The sequence below is a fragment of the Tinamus guttatus genome, unplaced genomic scaffold (genome assembly GCF_059628265.1).
Source record: "Tinamus guttatus ecotype Peru unplaced genomic scaffold, ASM5962826v1 Tinamus_guttatus_pri_ptg000138l, whole genome shotgun sequence".
Lineage (NCBI taxonomy): Eukaryota > Metazoa > Chordata > Aves > Tinamiformes > Tinamidae > Tinamus > Tinamus guttatus.
Genome location: NW_028288672.1, coordinates 2,166,390 through 2,186,045, shown reverse-complemented (window position 1 = coordinate 2,186,045; position 19,656 = coordinate 2,166,390).

Below are 19,656 nucleotides of genomic sequence, written 5' to 3'. Positions count from 1 at the left end.
TCTTTCATAAATGATGAGTATGGCTTTTGAGAAGTCACAGAGATAAATGTTTCTGATATTTGTCTTTTCCCCAAGAGACAAATACTTTGTCCCTCCCTGCTTCAGCCTTTCCACAAACACATATACACAGGATAATATTCATCCATATTTTCTTACTTTTTTTTTGTACTTTTATCAAAGTTAAATTCTATTAGCTCCAGAAGAGGGTATGCAATAGAGGTATAAAATACCAGTGATGAAAAATGACAGAGCAAAGAAAACATGATCTGAAAAAGCATAATTACAGAGTCCAAAGCATTAAGGAAATGTATATCCCAACATGTACTGTGGGAATGTGTATCCCAAAGTAATCATAGAATAGCTTTGGAGGATGGGGAGGTTCCTTCTACTTATTCCAGACAACTGTATTTTTTTTCTGGCCTTTTGTCCTCACCATAGATGAGTATGAAAGAAAAGGCTGATTTGCTCCAAACTCTTTTTGGGTAGATCTATGCTACTCTAGAGCATAAATGCAGAGTGCTGCACCTTTCACCCTCATGTCTGCTCGGAGAGCCTGCAGACTGCCTGCCAGCAGTCTCGTAGGCTGTGATCCATGGTATGTTCACTGCTCTGCACATCCTACCAGTCTGGATTTTAGGGTAAACTCAAGGTCACTGTGAGAAAGAAATTTGCTCATTCTTTGGGTTGAGCTCTGAAACATATTTTAATAAACCAGCCAAAAGAGCATTGAAACTCTGCTGACCAGTGCTTCTAGTCATTAATAACAATACAATGACCTGGTCAAGCTTCAGAATTTCAATTTCAGAACAGTAGTATCTCTAAGGCTAAGGCAACAGGCAGCTATAGTCAAATAAATAGCTCAACATTAATGAAAGAGGGAGGCCTTCCTCACATTCCTTCCCCTCTGCAGGTTCTTGCTGCTTATGCTAAGCTCTTCTGATCACACTGTAAATTAGTTCAACCATAGATGCATAATAGGATAGGATTCTGAACTGGCTCATGTACAACCATGTAGGAGTCAGACATCGCATGAAGGAGGGAGGAAGGAAGGAGAGGACTATGTTCCTGCAACTAGAGGCAGGTAAAGGGAAGAGAAGTGCAGGGGAAGGGTAAGGAAAAAGAGTGAGAAAAGAGAGTGACTGCAAAGTGCTAGGCCTTCCCGTGAAACTATACGTACAAGGTCATTCCTGTAACATGTCTTATTGAATCTTTAGTCTGTCAATTCTAGACACCTCTTAGATTTTGTTGCACTGCCATGCCACTGCACTGCCAGTGGCTAGGAGCCATATGCCATGTAAATTTTACCTCACATTGGCAACTGCTTGCTAGTATTCGCTGTGTTATCTTCCTCCTTGAGTGTCCAGGGTTTTGACTCGAAACATCAGCAGAAGCAATAACTTTCTAAATTCTTGAACTGCTAGTGTCTTCAAACCTGCCTCACCTGAGATCCTGACTGCCAAAAAGAACCTGCAGAAAGAGATTTTCCATATTCTCCATCCCCATTTTCCATCTCCCTAGGCCAGATGTACATGACTTACATAACTTTGTTTATTTTCCTGCTGATTCCTTTCCTTCTTTATATTTGGTTTTCTTCCACATATGGAAGCATTGCCATAGAAGACTTTTTTGTTGTTGTTCCCAGTATTTTCTTCAATATATTTTCAACTTACATTATGTAATGTAAAAATGTATGTCTGTTGGTTCTTTTCTTTGTTGCATTATTGGGAGTCTGGAGAGCTGATTTAGTTGTTTGTGAGAAGTGTAATCCTTCTTCTATACAGAAAAGGTAATGAAAACATAAAATATTCATAATGTATCCCTAATTACATAATAAACTGAAATGTGCAGTTATAGTTGAAAACCTCCAGTCTAATTAGCAGTTGCCTAATAAAAGCGTAAGTGAATTATCAGATTTTTAGTGCTACTCAACCAAATCTTTGTTTCCACACTAATTGTATTAATAATGACACTAATAGGATAATATAATATAATATATCTATATATATATGTGTGTGTGTGTGTGTGCAAATATCTAATTGTAAATGTCACCTAAGGGCTAACATTAGAATTTGGTAACTAAAAATTGGCTTGTTCCATTAACACTACTGCTGTGCATTCTTGGTTATTGTCGTGATTTTGTTGATGTTTTTTAACTGATATGATTTTAAGCTTTTTTTTTTTTAATTTATCATCACTCAGTATTACTTTCTGTATTGTGAAAATGTGGTAAAGTTGGAAGAATATATTTCATTTTCCGATTTACTTGTTAGCCACAGACAAGCACTCTCAAATTTATCCAGTGAATCTAATCAAACAGTCTTGAACAAAGAAATCACAATCAGCATGGTTATTTCCTTTTTTATTTTATTTTTTTCTCCCTGAAATCTCAGCTGAAACATCCAGCTGAACATACCAACAGTATCTGGTTTCAGGGAAATACTTCTGTGAGAAACAGGAAGACAAAGAACAAAGAAGTAACTTGTTGTTTGCAACAGCTTCCATGGAAGATCCGGTAGCATAAAACTGAAAGTAATCTTACCCATTTTTTCAAAGTTTACACATGATTTCAGTTTAAGAAAAAGAGCTTCTGACAATGTGAATTAACTCCCAACATCTGAGAATCAGACACAGTAAGATGAAGGAATGTGTGTGAATAATGAAAACACCTCCAAAAAAATAGAAGGGAGATGACAGATATCTCTCTATATTTTTTTTTTGCTATGACTTAATTTACCCACTACTGGAACAAAGATTGGATGAAAAATGGACCTTTAATCAGAATTGTCGATAAGTGCCTATCACAAGGATTCTTTTCTGTTCTTCAAAATTAGTTGATATTGACCTTTGGGATGTGATTCCAGTTATGATGGAACTAATGCAACAACACAAGTATTATCATTTTGTATTGTACTATTTCAGCAGAAATGTTTCATAAAGATACAAGCTAGCCGACTTCATGGTTTCATTATTAAAACTACTACTAATAATGATGATATGGTGGAACTAATATATCTCTTACTGTGATCCTGGGGAACTATTTGGGTTTATTTTGAAGGTTTCTTGCATGATTATAACAAGTTGACTGTTAGAAAACTTTGGAATTGCTGGCACTTCCCTTCCCTTTCTGCTCTCACAGCAAACTACAAGCTTTAATTATGCAATCACAGCAAGCTGATTGAAATTTAATAGTGTCAATTTATTGACATTCTTTTCCCATTTGTTCCCCTTTTTCACGCTCTGCGGACAGCATATCTCAGTGTTGAATTATTTATTTGTAATCAGCAACTGTTTGACATGGAAACAGTGTGCCACTTTATCTAAATGAACAAAGAGCAGATTGATGAGGAAGTACATTTACGTAATGAGCATTTAATCTATACCTTTCAGAAGTGCTTTAGCATTATTTTATCTAAAAATCACAGTGAACGTGACACACACATTTTTTTTTCCATTGCTTTAACATCTAGGTTAAATTCTGCGTCATTTGCACTAAATTAAAAACAAAATATTGACTTTTCTCTCTTTCCGTAGAGGCTTTCCCCTTTTTTTTCTCCACCATACAGAAGTGGTTAGGTATTGTAGATAAACACTGAATTCCAATATGGGAATTTAAAGTACTGAATTTCAACACACACCAAATCCTCTTTATAGGACAACTATTTGTGATAAATTCTTAAAAGAAGTTGGATTTCATTGACTTGCTCTTTCAGTTAGTTTCAGAATGAAAAATAATATTTGGAGATGGTTATTCTGTTTATTATTAATGTTTTTTCAGATTTATGCAATGCTATCTTACAACAAAGGGAAAAAAAAATTACAAAAGATGCTGCCACACAATAATCATTTGAAGTCACTAGAAAAGTTCTACTTAAAGCCAGAGCTAATATTTCTTTTACAATCAGAATTCATACATCAGGGGAAAATTTATTTTTGCGGTTTAATGAGATTAGAAGGTCAAGAAGTCAAGAAGGTCAAATGTCCGTGTACTCTGTGACAAAGACTACATAGATGTTTAATTGTTTAAAGACTCTCAACTCCATTTTAAGCTAATATTCTTTGTACACAAGCAACGAGAAGAAGGTTGTCAGACAGATGCTACAAGAAGGTGTTTAAAAAGTAGCTGGGGATTTATGGTGTGCCTCACTGACCAGTCTATGGGACCCTTACAAGCCAGGCAGAGCCCAGTAAGAGCAGCTGCCCTAGCCTGTGCCTGCTCCTCCAGAGTGACAGCAGGCCTGGTCCGGGAAACAGAGAAGGACTCTCCAAATGAGGCATTAGCAGCATATTTGGGATACTAATTCAGGATCTGGTAAAGCCAGGGCTGTACCTTTGTCAATTATGTGAAAAGGGTATTAGGATTTGGAGAGTCACGCTCTAGGCAAGCTACTAAATTCAGGAATGGTATCAAGCTCTCTCTGTTTTTGTGCGAGGTTCAACTCGTTCTCACCCAAATCTAGAGCGAGGGAAACAATCTGTGTGCTAAATTTCCCTCTACTGACTAAAGAAGTGGCTCAAAGTAGTTTGCTCAGGTTCAGGTGTAGACACTGTAGATATCTACACTTACTGTTATGACTCCTGGTAAAAGTTTCAATAAATCAGCATCTTTCTAGAGAATAAAAAATACTGGAAAAGCACTGTGCAGTTCAGGTCAGTCTGTTCTTCACCCTAAATTCCATAAATTTATGATGCTAATAATATTGTTAAATGTGATCTCAGTTCTCTTTTTTTTTTTTTGATCCTAAAAGTCATCCAGTTTTTTATGATGCCCTCAGCATTACATCCTCAACAGCATACTCCTACACCTGAGTTGAATAAATGGAATCTGCTATTACATTGGAGTATGCATCTATGCTCATTCAAACACCTATGTCCCCCAAAATATTATCAAATCACATTTTGGGGGGCAAAGACTTATGTAGAACCTGGATTCTTTAGAAGTCTGTATAATCTTCAGTCTTTGGCCTGGGAAAATATGCACTTTTCTCTCAATCCAGCTGTCTTTTCTTTTATCAAAAAGGATGCAGTCAGACTGCAACTCACACCACGTAAGTTAATGGGCTGATATTTTTGTTCCTTGACTTCACAGTGACTAGAATAAGTTTTACAACTAGTTTAACATAGTCTAAAGAAGCTCTTAAAGATAAAATAGCAGTTCCAGTTCTTTTATGTAGCAGTGTTTTACCTTATGTGACAAGCTTTTTGGCAAAATGAAGCATATATAATGTTATCCCTGTCCTTTGAAATATATGTTAACCCCAAAATAAATTCACTGTTCTATGCAAGGAACAGTAAAGTGCATAATTATACTATGTGTTTTCATCTGGCATTTGTCCAGCTGCTATGTACTATTTTTTTTAAGATAAATTTCTCAGTAGGTGAAAAAAAACAGCTAATATACATTTAAAAAAAAATTAATAAATGACTATTTTAAAGATTGATTTTTCTCCTATTTTAAGTAGAATTCGAGCTGTAATTTTATTCCTTATGGCCACAGACAGCAAGTGACTATAACAGATTTTATTGATGTATTCATAATCATCTATGACACACACCACATACACCTGTAACACTTGAAACTTTTGTTAATAATTAATGAACATTGAATAAATTATGCATAAATTTACCTTTAATATAAAGTACAAGCCCGAGGCTTGTGATAACTGTGAAATATCAAGCGTGAATTCTGCAACAGATTTTCCTCTGTTAATTCAAATTTTCTATTAAGAAAATGGCTATTTTAATTGCAATTTAGGTGAAACAATTGTAAACCTTTATTATTTCAACAATGTCTCCTTCAGGACTTGAAGATAATGACGATATTCTCATTTGCAGCCAGCTGCTTCCCAGGAATTACTGTACTGGAAAATTTTCTTCTTTATGCAGGTAAGCATTTGTAAGCAACAATAGCAGTCTGTAGAAACCATACTGAGTTTAAATCATTTTGAGTATCAATGTCTAGGAATCACAGCTGCATATTTTTATCATTTATCCAGTAAAAGAATAGTGAAACAAAATGCTGTGATTGAAGACTGAAGATTGAAGAAAAACAAAAGACTGTTTTTTTTTAGCAAACAATTATGTTTCATGTGAAAAATAAATTGAGTGTCTTAAATAGTTTTTTTCCTCCCTTCAGTGACTGGTATTACCTGTCTTGAGCTGACTGTCCTGCATACTTGGCTTCTGATGACTTCTGACTTAACAGTCTCACCTGCCATCACACACTTCTAAGGAATAAGAAGCCTTTGGTCATAACTACCTGCTTCATATCAGACTGTGGTTCAGGGTTCTGCCACATTTCCCACAAAAGCCAATCTGAGAGTTATTTTTCAGGGTATTCTTGTGTATTTATATTATAAAAGGTTTTCCAAGTTTTCCCAAGCACAGTCCTATACGAAGAAGGAATAATGGTATTCATCCAGTCACCCTCAAGGCTTTTACCATGGTGATGGAAACCAGCTGTTCGACTCCTGAAGTCTCTGGAGACAAGCACACTTATTTATTTAAGAGGTATCTTGACTGCAGAAGAGTCAGGAAGGCTGTTATAGCTGATCAAATAAAGCAAAAATGATTTGTTGAATAATTTATTTGACAAATATGGGCAAAATCTGGCAAATATATTGTTCATCAAATAGTGCTTGCACCACTGAATTGAAAAAATAAAATAAAATAAAAATAAAAGAGTCATATGCCAACATATATAAAAATCTGCTGCCTGGGTCAGATTCAAAAGGATTGAAAGAAATTTCCTTGAAGAAGTCAAGGGACAGTTTCACATAATTTAGGCATTTAACAGTGCTATATTCAAATTTTCTCTCAAAATCTCTAGATACCAAAAGTCCATAAATATCCTAGCTTTCATCAGTGAATTCTCTAAGCAACTAACCTCCTTCTTCCTCTACATATGTCCAGAACTAATTCACCTTTATCAGAACTGAACAACTCTGTATGGATTTCACATATAAGCATCGCTGGGTTCCGGCGATGTTTTCCATGCTTATTTATGCTCAGGAGTTTCTTCTGGGAACATACTTCATGAATTCCTATAGGGACAGAGTCCAAATACCTTGATAGCGTCCACTTCTACTCAAACTCTTGGGAAGGAAAGGCGATCCTTTTAATAAAATATTTTCACAGTTAGAAACAGTAGAAGTTCAGTCCTTCTTTGTGGGGAATTTAAGGCACATATTTCTCCCTTGTCAGAAAAGGGATTCATTAAAATTTTTCCTAAGGCTTAGTTTTCCTAGTTCTGAACAGGGAGAAAGGCCACAGTATAAATGCTGAGAGGGTCAGATGCTGCTGTGATGTGGCAGAGAGCAGAGTGACATGACCTTGATGTAGAAATCCATGCAGCAGCCACTTTTGCTGCTTCTCTGTTTCTCTCTCCCTCTTTCCTTCAGCACTGCTTTACTCCCTCCCAAGTATATCTATGACTGGCTAAAGCTGTTTCTTTGTTAGAACAGGTCAAACCAGTCTAGCTTTTTCACCTGTGGTGAAATTACATACTTTCTGTTGACAACTCATTTTAAAAGTTGAAAGATAGAGCTTAAAAAGCATGTGGTTAGCACCATGTTTGTTAGCACTGGACTGGGTATCTCATATATGCCTCCTGAGAGAACTTTAAAAGCTATGAACTTTCTGCAGCCCAAAAGACAAAAAAAAAAAAAAAAAAAAAAAAAAAAAAAAAAAGGATGATCCTGTTTTTACAGTTCATCTTTCCAGATAAGAAAGATGGTTGTCTCCTTGTCTGGCCATGAGGGGTGCTTTGACTACTACAAGGAAAGAAGAATTTTGGAGTTTCCTTTTGTGAATCATGCTGTTTTTTTGGGAGACCATTTGATGGAATAAAATATAGCCAGGGGTTATGTTTGGTGCTACATAGGAGAGTCTCTTCTATTTGCTGACTCCTTCTTAGAAGAGAAAAAGCTTTTATGTAGCTATGGTGCATAGTTATGAAACTAAGATCAGGAAATGAAGGCGAGTCTATGATATACCTGCCTGTTGAATACATCAGTGTTATTTCAAGAGGAATACAGACCTTTTTCTCAAGCAGCATGCAGGGAGTTGTTCAATTTCTTCCCTCATGCAGTCAATTGAGATACAGGCATCTTAACTCCACAGGGGTAAAGTTCATAATCTGCACAGTCAAAATCACTATACCTGAACACATTTTATGTCCTCTGATGTTACAATGTGTGGGATTAAGATGAAATCTTTCAGATTACTTAAAGGGATAAATGGCACAGTGGATTATGGTGAGTGCAGGATTCTGGTACTGTATGCAGTGTAAGAAAGGAAAGAAGAAGAATTCAGGCTACCTATCTCAGACATCTGTACAGTCATCAGGAGGGAGAGCCTGCCATGCTTACAGGCACATCTGGTAGCAGATTTTCTTATAAAGAAATATATCAGACAATGACAGATCGTTTGCTGAAAGTAACCTCCTAAGCAATATTTGTCTTCTCAACATCTGTGTTTAGTTGAGGCTTCCAGCTGACGATAGTTACATTTACAATCACTAGAGGCTGAAAATTAGGATTAAATGATTAATAGCTTTCTTTTATTATCTAGATGGATGATTCATATGAAAAGCACTAATGGAGATTTGCATACAGCCCAGGTTTACATAGTGATTTGATAAAGGTATATTGACTTTTAGGGAGGAATTTAGCAATTCTCTTTCCTTCTTCTTACCAAATTCATGTCCCTACCTTTCTACAAACATGCTGAATTTTTCAGTCCTATTTCCCCTCTTCCTTAAGCTTGTGTGAATGCTTATAAAATATATGCTTCCAAAACAGAATTCTTCAAGCTCTGGTGCCTGCTATGTACCTATTAACCACTCACTTACTTGACTACCTAATGTAACATGGACCAAGGGCAGGAGAAAGGGAAAAGCATGAATACTATTGGAAGAGATTGTCAATTATTCATTTTGAATAATTAATCCAATGAATTTGTTCAAATAAATTATTTGCATTTTTTTTCATTATGCCACAAGCCTCTAGTACCAGGCATGAAATATTAAAATATAGAAGGAAAGCTCCCATATAAAGCTATAAAAAGTGCAACCATACATAAGCACTTAAAGAGACCCTATAGTCTAGTGGTAGGAAAAAAATATATATGTATGTTTTCTTCAGAAACACCAGAAAAAAATATCCTCAGTTCACTCCCTCTTTACTCAACCAGAGCTTTCTGCCCTGATGCCTCAGTTGAGAATAGGTGTTCTTGTTATTTTGGGTGCTGATAAAATTAGTATTTCCTCCTTTGTCCAGTGGAAAAAAAATCATATGCTTAATTGTTATTCATTTATGTAGTTATTTTAATTCAGAAACAAGACTCTTGAAGAGCTGATAACTGCATCTCAAATACATGCAGTACATAATCATGCTGGTTAGACTGCACATATCACAAATGGTCTTCCTGCTTTAACTACTTGCAATGTGTGACCATTAGTCAAATGAAACAAAACTGAGGCTCAGAGTTGGGATCTCAGGTTTATTCTGCTCTCACTCTGACCTTCAAAATACATATCCATCTAGTTTTTACTCCACATATTAGATTGCAGGTAATTGAAAAAGTGTTAATGTGGCTCAGGCCATCACCATAGCAGTGTAGTGCTGACCCTGAAATAATATACACTGAAAAGATCCAGAGATATTTGCTTGTGTGTACAGTAAAATGGCTACATGATTTTTGGATGGGTGTCACACTGCCCAGGCCCTCCTGGCTCAGAGCCTGTGTAAAATTAGATTCTGTCTGTCTTCAGTCTTCCATGCAGACATGCCCTTTGACTGACTTCGTCATGAGGCCAGCTCTTCTAACATACTAGAAACTTGTCTACCACTTTTAATTTCAAAATTAAAAATATTTAATATAATTTAAAAAGTAATATTTTGCTTATGATACTCCTTATCTGATATATATAGCCTCTATACTGTCCTGGAAATGGTTTAACTGAAGTTTCACTTGAGTGCACACACGTGTCATACACAGTTTCTTTCCATAGGGCATATCTCTTTTCTGATGCCATGCATCTTTCCTCATTCCTCAACCATCAATACAAACTGTGGTTCAAGACACGGAATAAGATCTTGCACTCCCTGAAGCCCCCTCAGTCCTCTTCTGCTACCAGGAGAGCTCATGGTGAAGGTTTCCATCTCAGAAATTGAAGCACATCAGTGGCCAGCTTGTAATTAACCTTCTCAGTTGACAGGCCTCTAAACTTCTCTTTATACCTAATGATTACCACCTCTCAGCTTCAGCAGATACATAAATGTTAGTATGTGTTGCTTTTAAATTCAGTGAAATGCTCTCTGAAAGCTGATGCAATGTGATCTATTTTCTTATGATATTTTTCTATTTAGATTTAGTCCTGACTTACTCAAAAAACCGTACTTGAAAGAGATCTCACATGCTCAGACTAGTACTACTAACCTTAATTGCACAAATAATCGTCACTCATTTTAGATGACATTTATACTTACAATATTGGCACCTCTTTGGCAAGTCAGGTAGCCTGATAAAACAAATTACCTGTGTCTACTAAGGACATTAATAGATCCTACCAAAGATGAAAATTCAAGAAGTCATATCTCTACTAATGACTTCAATACCTTGGTCCATAGCTCCATAGGAGAAGGTGATGATCTTTTAGGCTCCAGATAATGTTATACATGTGCATGCAATTCTGAATCTTGTTGTCTGCAGCAAAACTTATCTGATGGTTTGCACTATCTGTGCTGGAGGTCATTTCTGTGGAAACTAAGGAACTGAAATAGAAAATGATGTGTTTACAGGTATGCTGTAGACTTGATCACACATATCACGTATGTTTGCACTTCTGTCCCACTCCTACATACATAAGTTTGAAATTCATCTTTATTACACATTTACCACACCAGATGCTTCTTTCTAGCATTTCATTTTAAATATTTTACAGTGATACACACAGTGATATTTTCTGTATTAGACACTAAAACATATCATAAAACATTATAATAAATTTCAACTGGAGACATTGTTAGGTCTGAGGACTGAAGAAGTTTCTAGAAAACTGATAATTTATTGCCAATTCTGCATTGTTACTTTGGCTGGACAGACTGAGAGGCACTGTTAGAAATATATTAAGGAAATATATCCAGAGGCAAGAGTATAACTGGACACTATCTTTTGAAAATTGCACTGCAATGTTATCAATTCTCACACTTTGTTCACAGTTTTCAAAACAACTCAGTTTCTGTGCAAGGACCTTAATAAAGTACTTGAAATTCTGAGAGCTTAGTGTCCCATAATTGGCAAAGAGAGCACTTTTGAAACCTTCACACTTAATTTAGGCCCCTGAATGGAAGCTGAGCACTTTGGTAAATCTAGCTACTATTCAGGTGCTTAAATAGCAGTTGTCAGGTGATAAACCTTTTGGAAAAACTGTTAATGTACCACAGAGAGTCTATCCAACAACTTCTATTCTGTAATATAAACTGCTATAACCGTTTTTGTTCAGAATGCATAACAAATGTTTATTGTTCTTTTACCTACTGAGAGGCTCAGAAAACAGTCATAGAAATATACATGACAGACTTCCTTTCAGACTTTCATTTTTGTTTTATACCAGGTGAAAACACAAATGCAAGCCATCGCCATTTTTCGCAGTGCTTATAAATCTTGCAATCAGCACATCAGAACAGATAAGCTAGGTACAGTCAAACAGGCAGATCCATCTTTCAGTTCTTTGCACTATGGAAAATGCTTTTCCAGGATATCAAACATAGCAAGGAAACACTTATAAGCATGACAAAGAAGTCCTACAGGTAATTATATCCAAATGGTTCAAAATCAGTAGGGCTTTGATTAAGGAAAGTGGTTATTTTGGTGAGAGAAAGAAGGAAGGATGATAGGATCAGTTCCTATAATGACTGAGAGCTATAGAATCACTCTTATCATCATAGCGATAAGTAAAACTACATGTTATATTTTGAATAATTAATTAAGGACCAGTTTTCTGTTTTTTATACATTTACAAAGAAAGAAAAGCATTCTTCTCTCTTCAGAGAAACTTCTCTTTGTTTATAGGCCAAGTAATATCAGGAGTCCTTCCTGAATTGTTTGTGTATTGGGTGCTACAAAAGCACTTGAACAATTTGCTACTACAGTCTCTGCTTATGGGAATGGCATCCACAAAGATAATTTCCAAAGTACTCTTTCTTTGCCAAAGGAGTAAAAGGAAGTAATAGTGAAAAAGGAATGAATTATGCAAAGAAGTATTGCAAAAAGAAAGGAGTCTTCAGCAAAAATTTTGCACACCAAGAGATATTGGTGTAACTAATGCAAAGGTAGGTCCTTTCAGGACATTTTGATAATGTTTCAGATGCACAGGAGTATTTAACAGTACACTTAAAAAAAGATTTCTTCACTAGCAAAGATTTGCCCTGCCCTCCCTGACACCAGGAGAGTCTTACACCACAGTTTGACTCCTGATAAATTGTGCCGATACATTTGTTTATAGGTTAAAATCATTGAACTTAATCTTGGCATTACAACAGAGCTCTCTATCTCTTTCTCTCTCTCTGTCCCAATAAATAAATATTAAAAAAAAAAGAGAGAGAAGGAAAAAAAAAAGGAAAAAAAAACAAGGAAGCAAGTCATCCTAGTATTTATTTTCAGTCATGCAGGGCAAAATATAGTTCTGCAGAGTTTTCTCTAGTAGGGTAGAGTGGGTTCTTAAAATAGCTTTGCCACAGACAGAAACATGTTCTATAAATACTTCCTAAAGTTGAAGTTACACAAGATGGCTACATCAGTCACTACCAAAAAGAGAGGTCCTGCTCCGCATTTCTTTATCCAGTGCATTTTTTTTTTTTTATTTAGACAACTCAACTCACTCCTTGGGCCATCACATGCTTTTTGCAGGGGAATAAGAAGCAGAAGACCCTTTTTTTTTTTTTTTTTTTTTCCCTTTTCATAAGATAATTCCACTCATTAGTGATCTCAAGAGCCCACAAGGAAAGAGGAACAATAGACTGCAGAGAGCAGAGGTGAAGACACCTGCATTTCATATAACTGCACTCTACGTATCTCTGCATATCTCTGCCACTACCACAGGCATCTGTTGGCAGTGCTATATGCACATCAAGCCTTATAGATGATTTACACCTGCTTCTCTGAACATCCAGTTATAAATATATGCCATGCCCCAGCACACCATATTTCCCTTAAAGAATTAGCATGCAAGAAAATGTCGGTCTTCTGTATTCCTTCTTTTAGCAAGGAAAAAAAAAAAAGAAAAAAAAAAGAAAAAAAAAGGAAAAAAAGAGACTGATTCCCTCATACCATTTGCTTTGATTAGAGATGAAAATATATCCATCATTATGTGATCTCAGCCTGTGTTAATCACAGGCATCTTTCTGACTCCTCCTCAAGGATACACTGCTTAAGTAATTAGTCATGCTAGAGAAGGGAAGAGGATGGTGCTTTGGTTGGAAATTACTAATGTGTCAGACAAGTGTAATTCTCAATTGATATAATCGTAAGGTGGAGCAGAATGAAGAGTTCTGGCATTTATGTTCAAAGAGGCTTCACACATTTTCTCTGCAAACACAATAATCGTGCTTTTGAAATTCATTTATATAAAACAGATTATGTTGTTTTCTTTTTCCAGATTGACAGAACCACCTCTAGGCTTGGGAATCCAATCTGATTTCCAAAACTGTGATTAATTTTAACTGACCACTAAGACTGATGATATCTTTTTGTCTTAACTTTAGCACATACACATGCTTTTAGCAGAGCCAGGATTTGTAGAGCTCTGAGTATGAACCTTTAGTCACAGCTGATGGGAAATAGGAACGGGAAAGAATCTTATGCTTCAAGTGGGTGAAAGGTTACAACTGGCCAGGACCTACAGACTCCTAAAGCACTTTCAAGAGGATGAGGGAAAGGAAAGAGAAAATATATTCCAAGGACGTGGTTTCATCACAGGATTAACTAGTTATAAAACTGGGCTGCTGTCGCAAATGATGCTCCCCCTCCCTTCTTCAGCATTTGTACAGCTCCCAAGTCAGATAATCTCTCTGACTCAGGTGAAAAACAAGGGATTTACTTATCTGCAGCCTGTTTGTGCGCCCCTCTGACTCACTGAGGAGCCGCACAATTCCAGTGCTGATGCAAGGGCTGATTGTGAAAATCACCCTGCGGGGGAAAGATGGAGTTTTATAATGTCAGGAAGTTTCAATGTTGTTGTCCAATCCAAACAAATAATGTGCTCCCTCCTCTCAGGAAAGTGCTAGTTTGTCTCAGTAATGTAACTCCATCAATTCATTGCCTACTTCAGCTTCTCTGCACTGTTTTGAAAACTCTGTTTTGTGATTTCTCTTAATAACAATTTCATGAGCAATATTTAGGATTCTTAAAAACTTTGCTATGTTTTCTCATCAACTGTGCATATCTAATTCAGTATAATTCAAAACATACATTATCAGCAAGCTGAGACACCTGTTTAGACCTATGCCTTTCTTTATCAGCATTAACCCTGGACTCTGTGGTGCACTCTAACATATTTGCCAGGTGATGAGTGCCAGCCGCTGCAGCAGGTTGCTGACAAATATTCCCAGCCATTCCCAGGAATTCCCAGCCTAGGAAAAACTACCTTGCATATTTCTATGCTTCTGGCTTTCACATAGCCAGAACATATTAAAAAAAAAAAAAAATCAGACCTCCCAATATACCAATGTCCATCTACTGTATCAATATGGAAGTTCCTTAATGGGCAATTTAAATCAAAATTAACCTTAAGATTACACTAAATAACACCATAGTATGGTCTTGCTTCTGGCAGCTTTAATTAATTATGGATGCCAATAGATTCAATAAGCCACTATGGATGTCAGTGACTGGCCCAATTAAAGAACAGCTTGCAAGTTTTCCCGTTTTTTTCCTTTATCTCTTCATTCTCTTCTGAATAAAGGAGCTGTAGAAAGAAAAAAAGAAAAAAAAAAAAAAAAGAGGATGAATAAAGGAATTTACCAGTGGTTAAATTCTCCTGCTTAGACAGTAGCTTACTTATGCAGGAAAAAGGCATAAATCCTAATGCCACAGTGAATCAGGGTAATGACAGAGAAAGTAGATTTTGAATAGATTTCCCAATTAACCAGCAGTCATGGAAGCTGATGACTCAATGCCACCTTCACTGCAACCAAGCAAGCAAACTCAGAGGAGCTCTCTTGAGAGCTCTTTATTGATTAAGATGTCATTAGATTTACAGATCTAGTATTTGTCTTGCCCTATGTAATATGTTGCTAATTTTATAAATTTGTTCCTTATGGCAAATATACTTACTTTTCTCTCCCATATCTTTAGACAACAAGATACTTCAGCTTCCTTGTTTCTAATGAGACCATGAAGAAGCTTGAAGTCTGGCTTGGTCTAAAGTCTTTTAGGTTAAGATGGATCAAAGGTTATTTTTCATTGTTGTTGTGACTTGGAAAACTGAGAGAGAAAGACCTCAGATCTCTATTTACAAATCAGTTCTGTTGATAATTTATTCATCTGAAGAACTTTTTTTCATTTCTGAACTCTTTTTCACTATTAGTGTCTTAAATCTTGAGGTACCCAGAACCGTACTGAGCATTGCAATTCTTTCTGGTGTTTCTGACTTGTCTTTATTTTGTCTTTAATATAGAATAGAAAATCACACTGCTCTCGGGGACCTGTAGGTGCTTTCTTGGCCACTATACCCAAGGTCTTCTATTGCTCTTTTGTTTTCTCCTCTAAGAGTACCTCAGGATATTTTCTCAAAGTCCCAACTAATTTGTGATGTAAAAAGACTACAGAGGCTATATATATATATATATATTTTTTTTTTTTAATATGAGAATGAATTTACAAAGTAGATTTTGTTTGTCACTGTAGAAAAAAAGCAATTCTTTAACAGAGTCTATGAAGCAAGTTACTAGTTCATAGTTGATTAGTTGTGAAATATTTGAAAAAGAAGAACAAGATGCTCCAGTACAGCTCAGGAATATCCTGTCTTGTTCCATTCATTAGCACAGAATGTTGGGAAAAAGCTGGCATCTCAAGGCAGTATTATCCTTCCAAGTGCAGAGCTGCAGAACAACAGTATGCAAATAATAATGGAAAAATAAGTTGATTTTAATTAGCAAAACATGGGCTACAAATATCACTAATGAACTATGTTCAATTTGCTAATTTAAACTTCCAGCATGACAGAAATGTATTTTAGATTTTTAATTGCACTCCAAACTACTTACCAGTGGACCAAGAGAGGGAAAAAAAAAAAAAAAGGAAAAGAAAAAGAAAAAGAGAGAGAGAGAGAGAAAAGAAAAAAAAAAGGAGTTTGTCTGTTTCTAGTGGCTCTAGAATGAGATCTGTGGCAGTTAATTCAGTTCACCCCATCCACTCCAACTCAGTAAAGACCCATAAAGACCCATGCTGAAAAACTATCTTCAGCCTACGAGTATCCTAATCCTAATCCTAAAATTTCCAGGGAAGACATACCGGTATGAGGTAAGTGATATAGCCAAGTCCCTGAATGACCACACAATGTGGCATTAAGAAAGATATTTGATCTAGTTCCAGATGACCTGGCACATGTAGCTCTGTGGCACAGAGGAGGGTCTTGAATAGGTTGGCCCAAAAGCAGTAAAGCCATATCTCTGTGTTGCCATAGCTGGTAGCATGACTCCTAATTTGTCTCAGTTTAGAAGACCTTATCCATGTATAACACTTCTGAAAGAGAAGAAAAAGGTCCATTCCAATAATCCTTAGATGTTTTAAATAGTTGAATGAAACTTCTAAACGATAATAAATATGTGATACAGTCATCCTATTGAGCCAGATAATTCAGCCTCATCTCCTTTTTTTTCCCCTCTTCCTATTCCTTGAGATGAAACCAAAGCAGGGATTTGAGAAATTCTTCAGTCAAGAATCTTGACTCAGCCTCTTCTGGGGGTATCTTTAAAGATACCTGAGACTTTATAAGAAACCAAAGTTCTACCGAGCAATTCCAATAGGATTTATTTTACTCTCAGGGGATCCAGAGTCGCTAAATATCCTAGACTTACGCATGAGTTCAAAAGATCTCCACAGTTTTATGCATCCTGAGTTGTTTGGCATTGCTGAGTTGTGACTCACAGCACCTAAATAACTTTGTATGTCTTACTGTAATTCTTTTAAGTCTTTAATCTACATCACTGGAGGTGGGAAAGTTTTGCATCTTCTGGCAAAGCACAAAAGTAACGTTACCTGCTTAAAATAATTTATCTGACCAGAACCTGATAATGAAATCTCATTTATTTATCCTTTTTATAAAGTTTATTTATCTTAATTCTAAAACAAAAAATTATGCTTGGCCAAAACAAATTTTAATCCTTCAAAATGAATTCCTTAATTTAAAAAAAAAAAGAAAAAGGAAGCTAAATTAGTAGTCAGTATAGAAACAAAGGGCCTTGCTTTCTTGAAGCAATTGTTCAGCAGTCTTACACTAAACTACAGATCAGAAAGATGAGGTTGATGGAGAACTCTACAAGTCTGTTGTCAAAGAAAATGGGAGAAGATTTCCTGTACCTTCCTGACATGCAGGACTGGAAAGCTTTTCAGAGATCCCACACTTCATTCCACCTATGAGCCTCAGAGACATGAGGAATGTGTATAGAACTATTTACCATGCAGTCCTTACCAAAAGTCCTTTCTGCCAGTCACTTCAGTGTGTACTGTAATCTGCTGCCAATTATTTCAAGTTTTTTTTCCCCTCCTCTTAGCCACACTCCCCAAGGTATGAGTAGATGGCATGAGAGAGAGGCAAACAGGAGAGGAAGCTATAAAAAAAATCACAAATTATTTTTTTATATAGAAATGTGCTTTCCGCAAAGCACAGCTGCAATGTATAAGTGCATAAAAGACAAATAATTGAGAATATTCTAGCATAGAAGAGCTTCCAAGGCAGAATGGTAAAGGCAGCCGCCAAAGCTCTGCATCATTATCTTGATGTTGCCTCAAGTAGCCTTGGGCATGCTGATAATCACTAAATAAAATAAATTATTTAAATTGTATTGTTAACAAAATGGATATTTGTTACAGAATCTCCCTAAAGATATTAGAACCAGAAACTAAATGACTAAATTTATACCAAGAGAACTGCAATAAAAGAGAAAAATGGACCATTATGATTAGTACAGAGCCCAGGACTGTGCCAGCCTTCTGTGAGTAAGGTTTCTGGAAACAGTTGCAAAAGAAATAACTACCATCATTATCAAGTCACCTATCTGGTATTCCTGAAAACAATTAGTGAATCCCATACACACAGAAGGCAATTTAGCATTTATACGTATGATTAGTTTATGTGACTAGTTACATCATGATACTTTTGCTTCACTCTACAGTTAAACTTGTCACGAACATTCTTACTTTCCCACTATACACCCTAAATGGAACTAAGGCAGCGTTTCGGCATTTTTATTATTACTAATGATGAGTAATAAGCTAAAGCTTATTTTCCCAGGTGAATTACCCCTTTTATGTGGTGATGAAGCAGAACTTTAATTTCGTCATTGTCATAACCTAAGATTTTAATAACAACAACAACAAAAAAAACGCAGTAAGGAACTTGCCTATTTAATCAATCTGATCTTTGGTTGCATAGGCTGGCATATTTGACTCTAATGCATAATCTTGAAGTAAAAAGCAAGGCTCTATTGTATAGCTCGGAATATTCCAGTCTGATGAGATAGTAAAAGGCTGAACCTCTGAGATTTTTTTTTATTGTTTGAAAATCTTTAACATATATCATAAAGCTTAACATCATGAATGATTTTAAAGAGCAATAAATCTATTTAATTTTGAATGAAATCACTTTTCAACACAGACAGGTTTGAGGATCACTAGTAAAAATATTAGAATTCAAAGCAAAAACTGCAAAGATATTTAGGTGCCTAGCCCCAGAATAAGCAGTTAAAAGACAGTAGTGATGGGATTTTGGGTGCCTCCATAGATTTCAGAAGCTTGGTGTTTCTGTGGGAAAGACTCCAGACGTTTTTTTCCCATTCTTCTGAAAAAAAAGTCTCTTGTAAATATGTTATTCTAATCCTATATAAGACTATATAAGACAGTCTATTCTATATAAGACTGAAACAGAGGAAGAAATGAAGGATTATGATTAAGATCATGATCAGGAAAGGGAGTGCATTTTCATTCTATCAAGCTTATAAAGGGAAAAAAGAGAAACCTCATTGTCATGTGAAGGCATCAAAACTGGGAAATAGAAAGGAAGAAAGTATTAAATTTAGTTTACTACAGGTGATACAGATTTCACATGGCAGGATTTATTTATAGGATTATAGGTACCTACAAATATTAGCTCCATCCTACACGATGAGCAAGACTTTAATGGCACAGGAAAAGCTCAATGATCAGAACTTCATCCACATCATAGGAACTGATATTCTTCATATTCTATTCCAGAGTGACAAGATATTCAGTCAGTGACCTCAAGAATCTGGGTAAACTTCGTTTGCCCAGCTGCATATATAAAAGACATTGATAAAGACCTATCAGTACAGTGTATTAATTGCTGCAGCAATTTGCTCAGTGAAACTTTAAGGGAAAGATAGAACTTCCTAATGTTTCTCTCAGGAGAAAAAAATC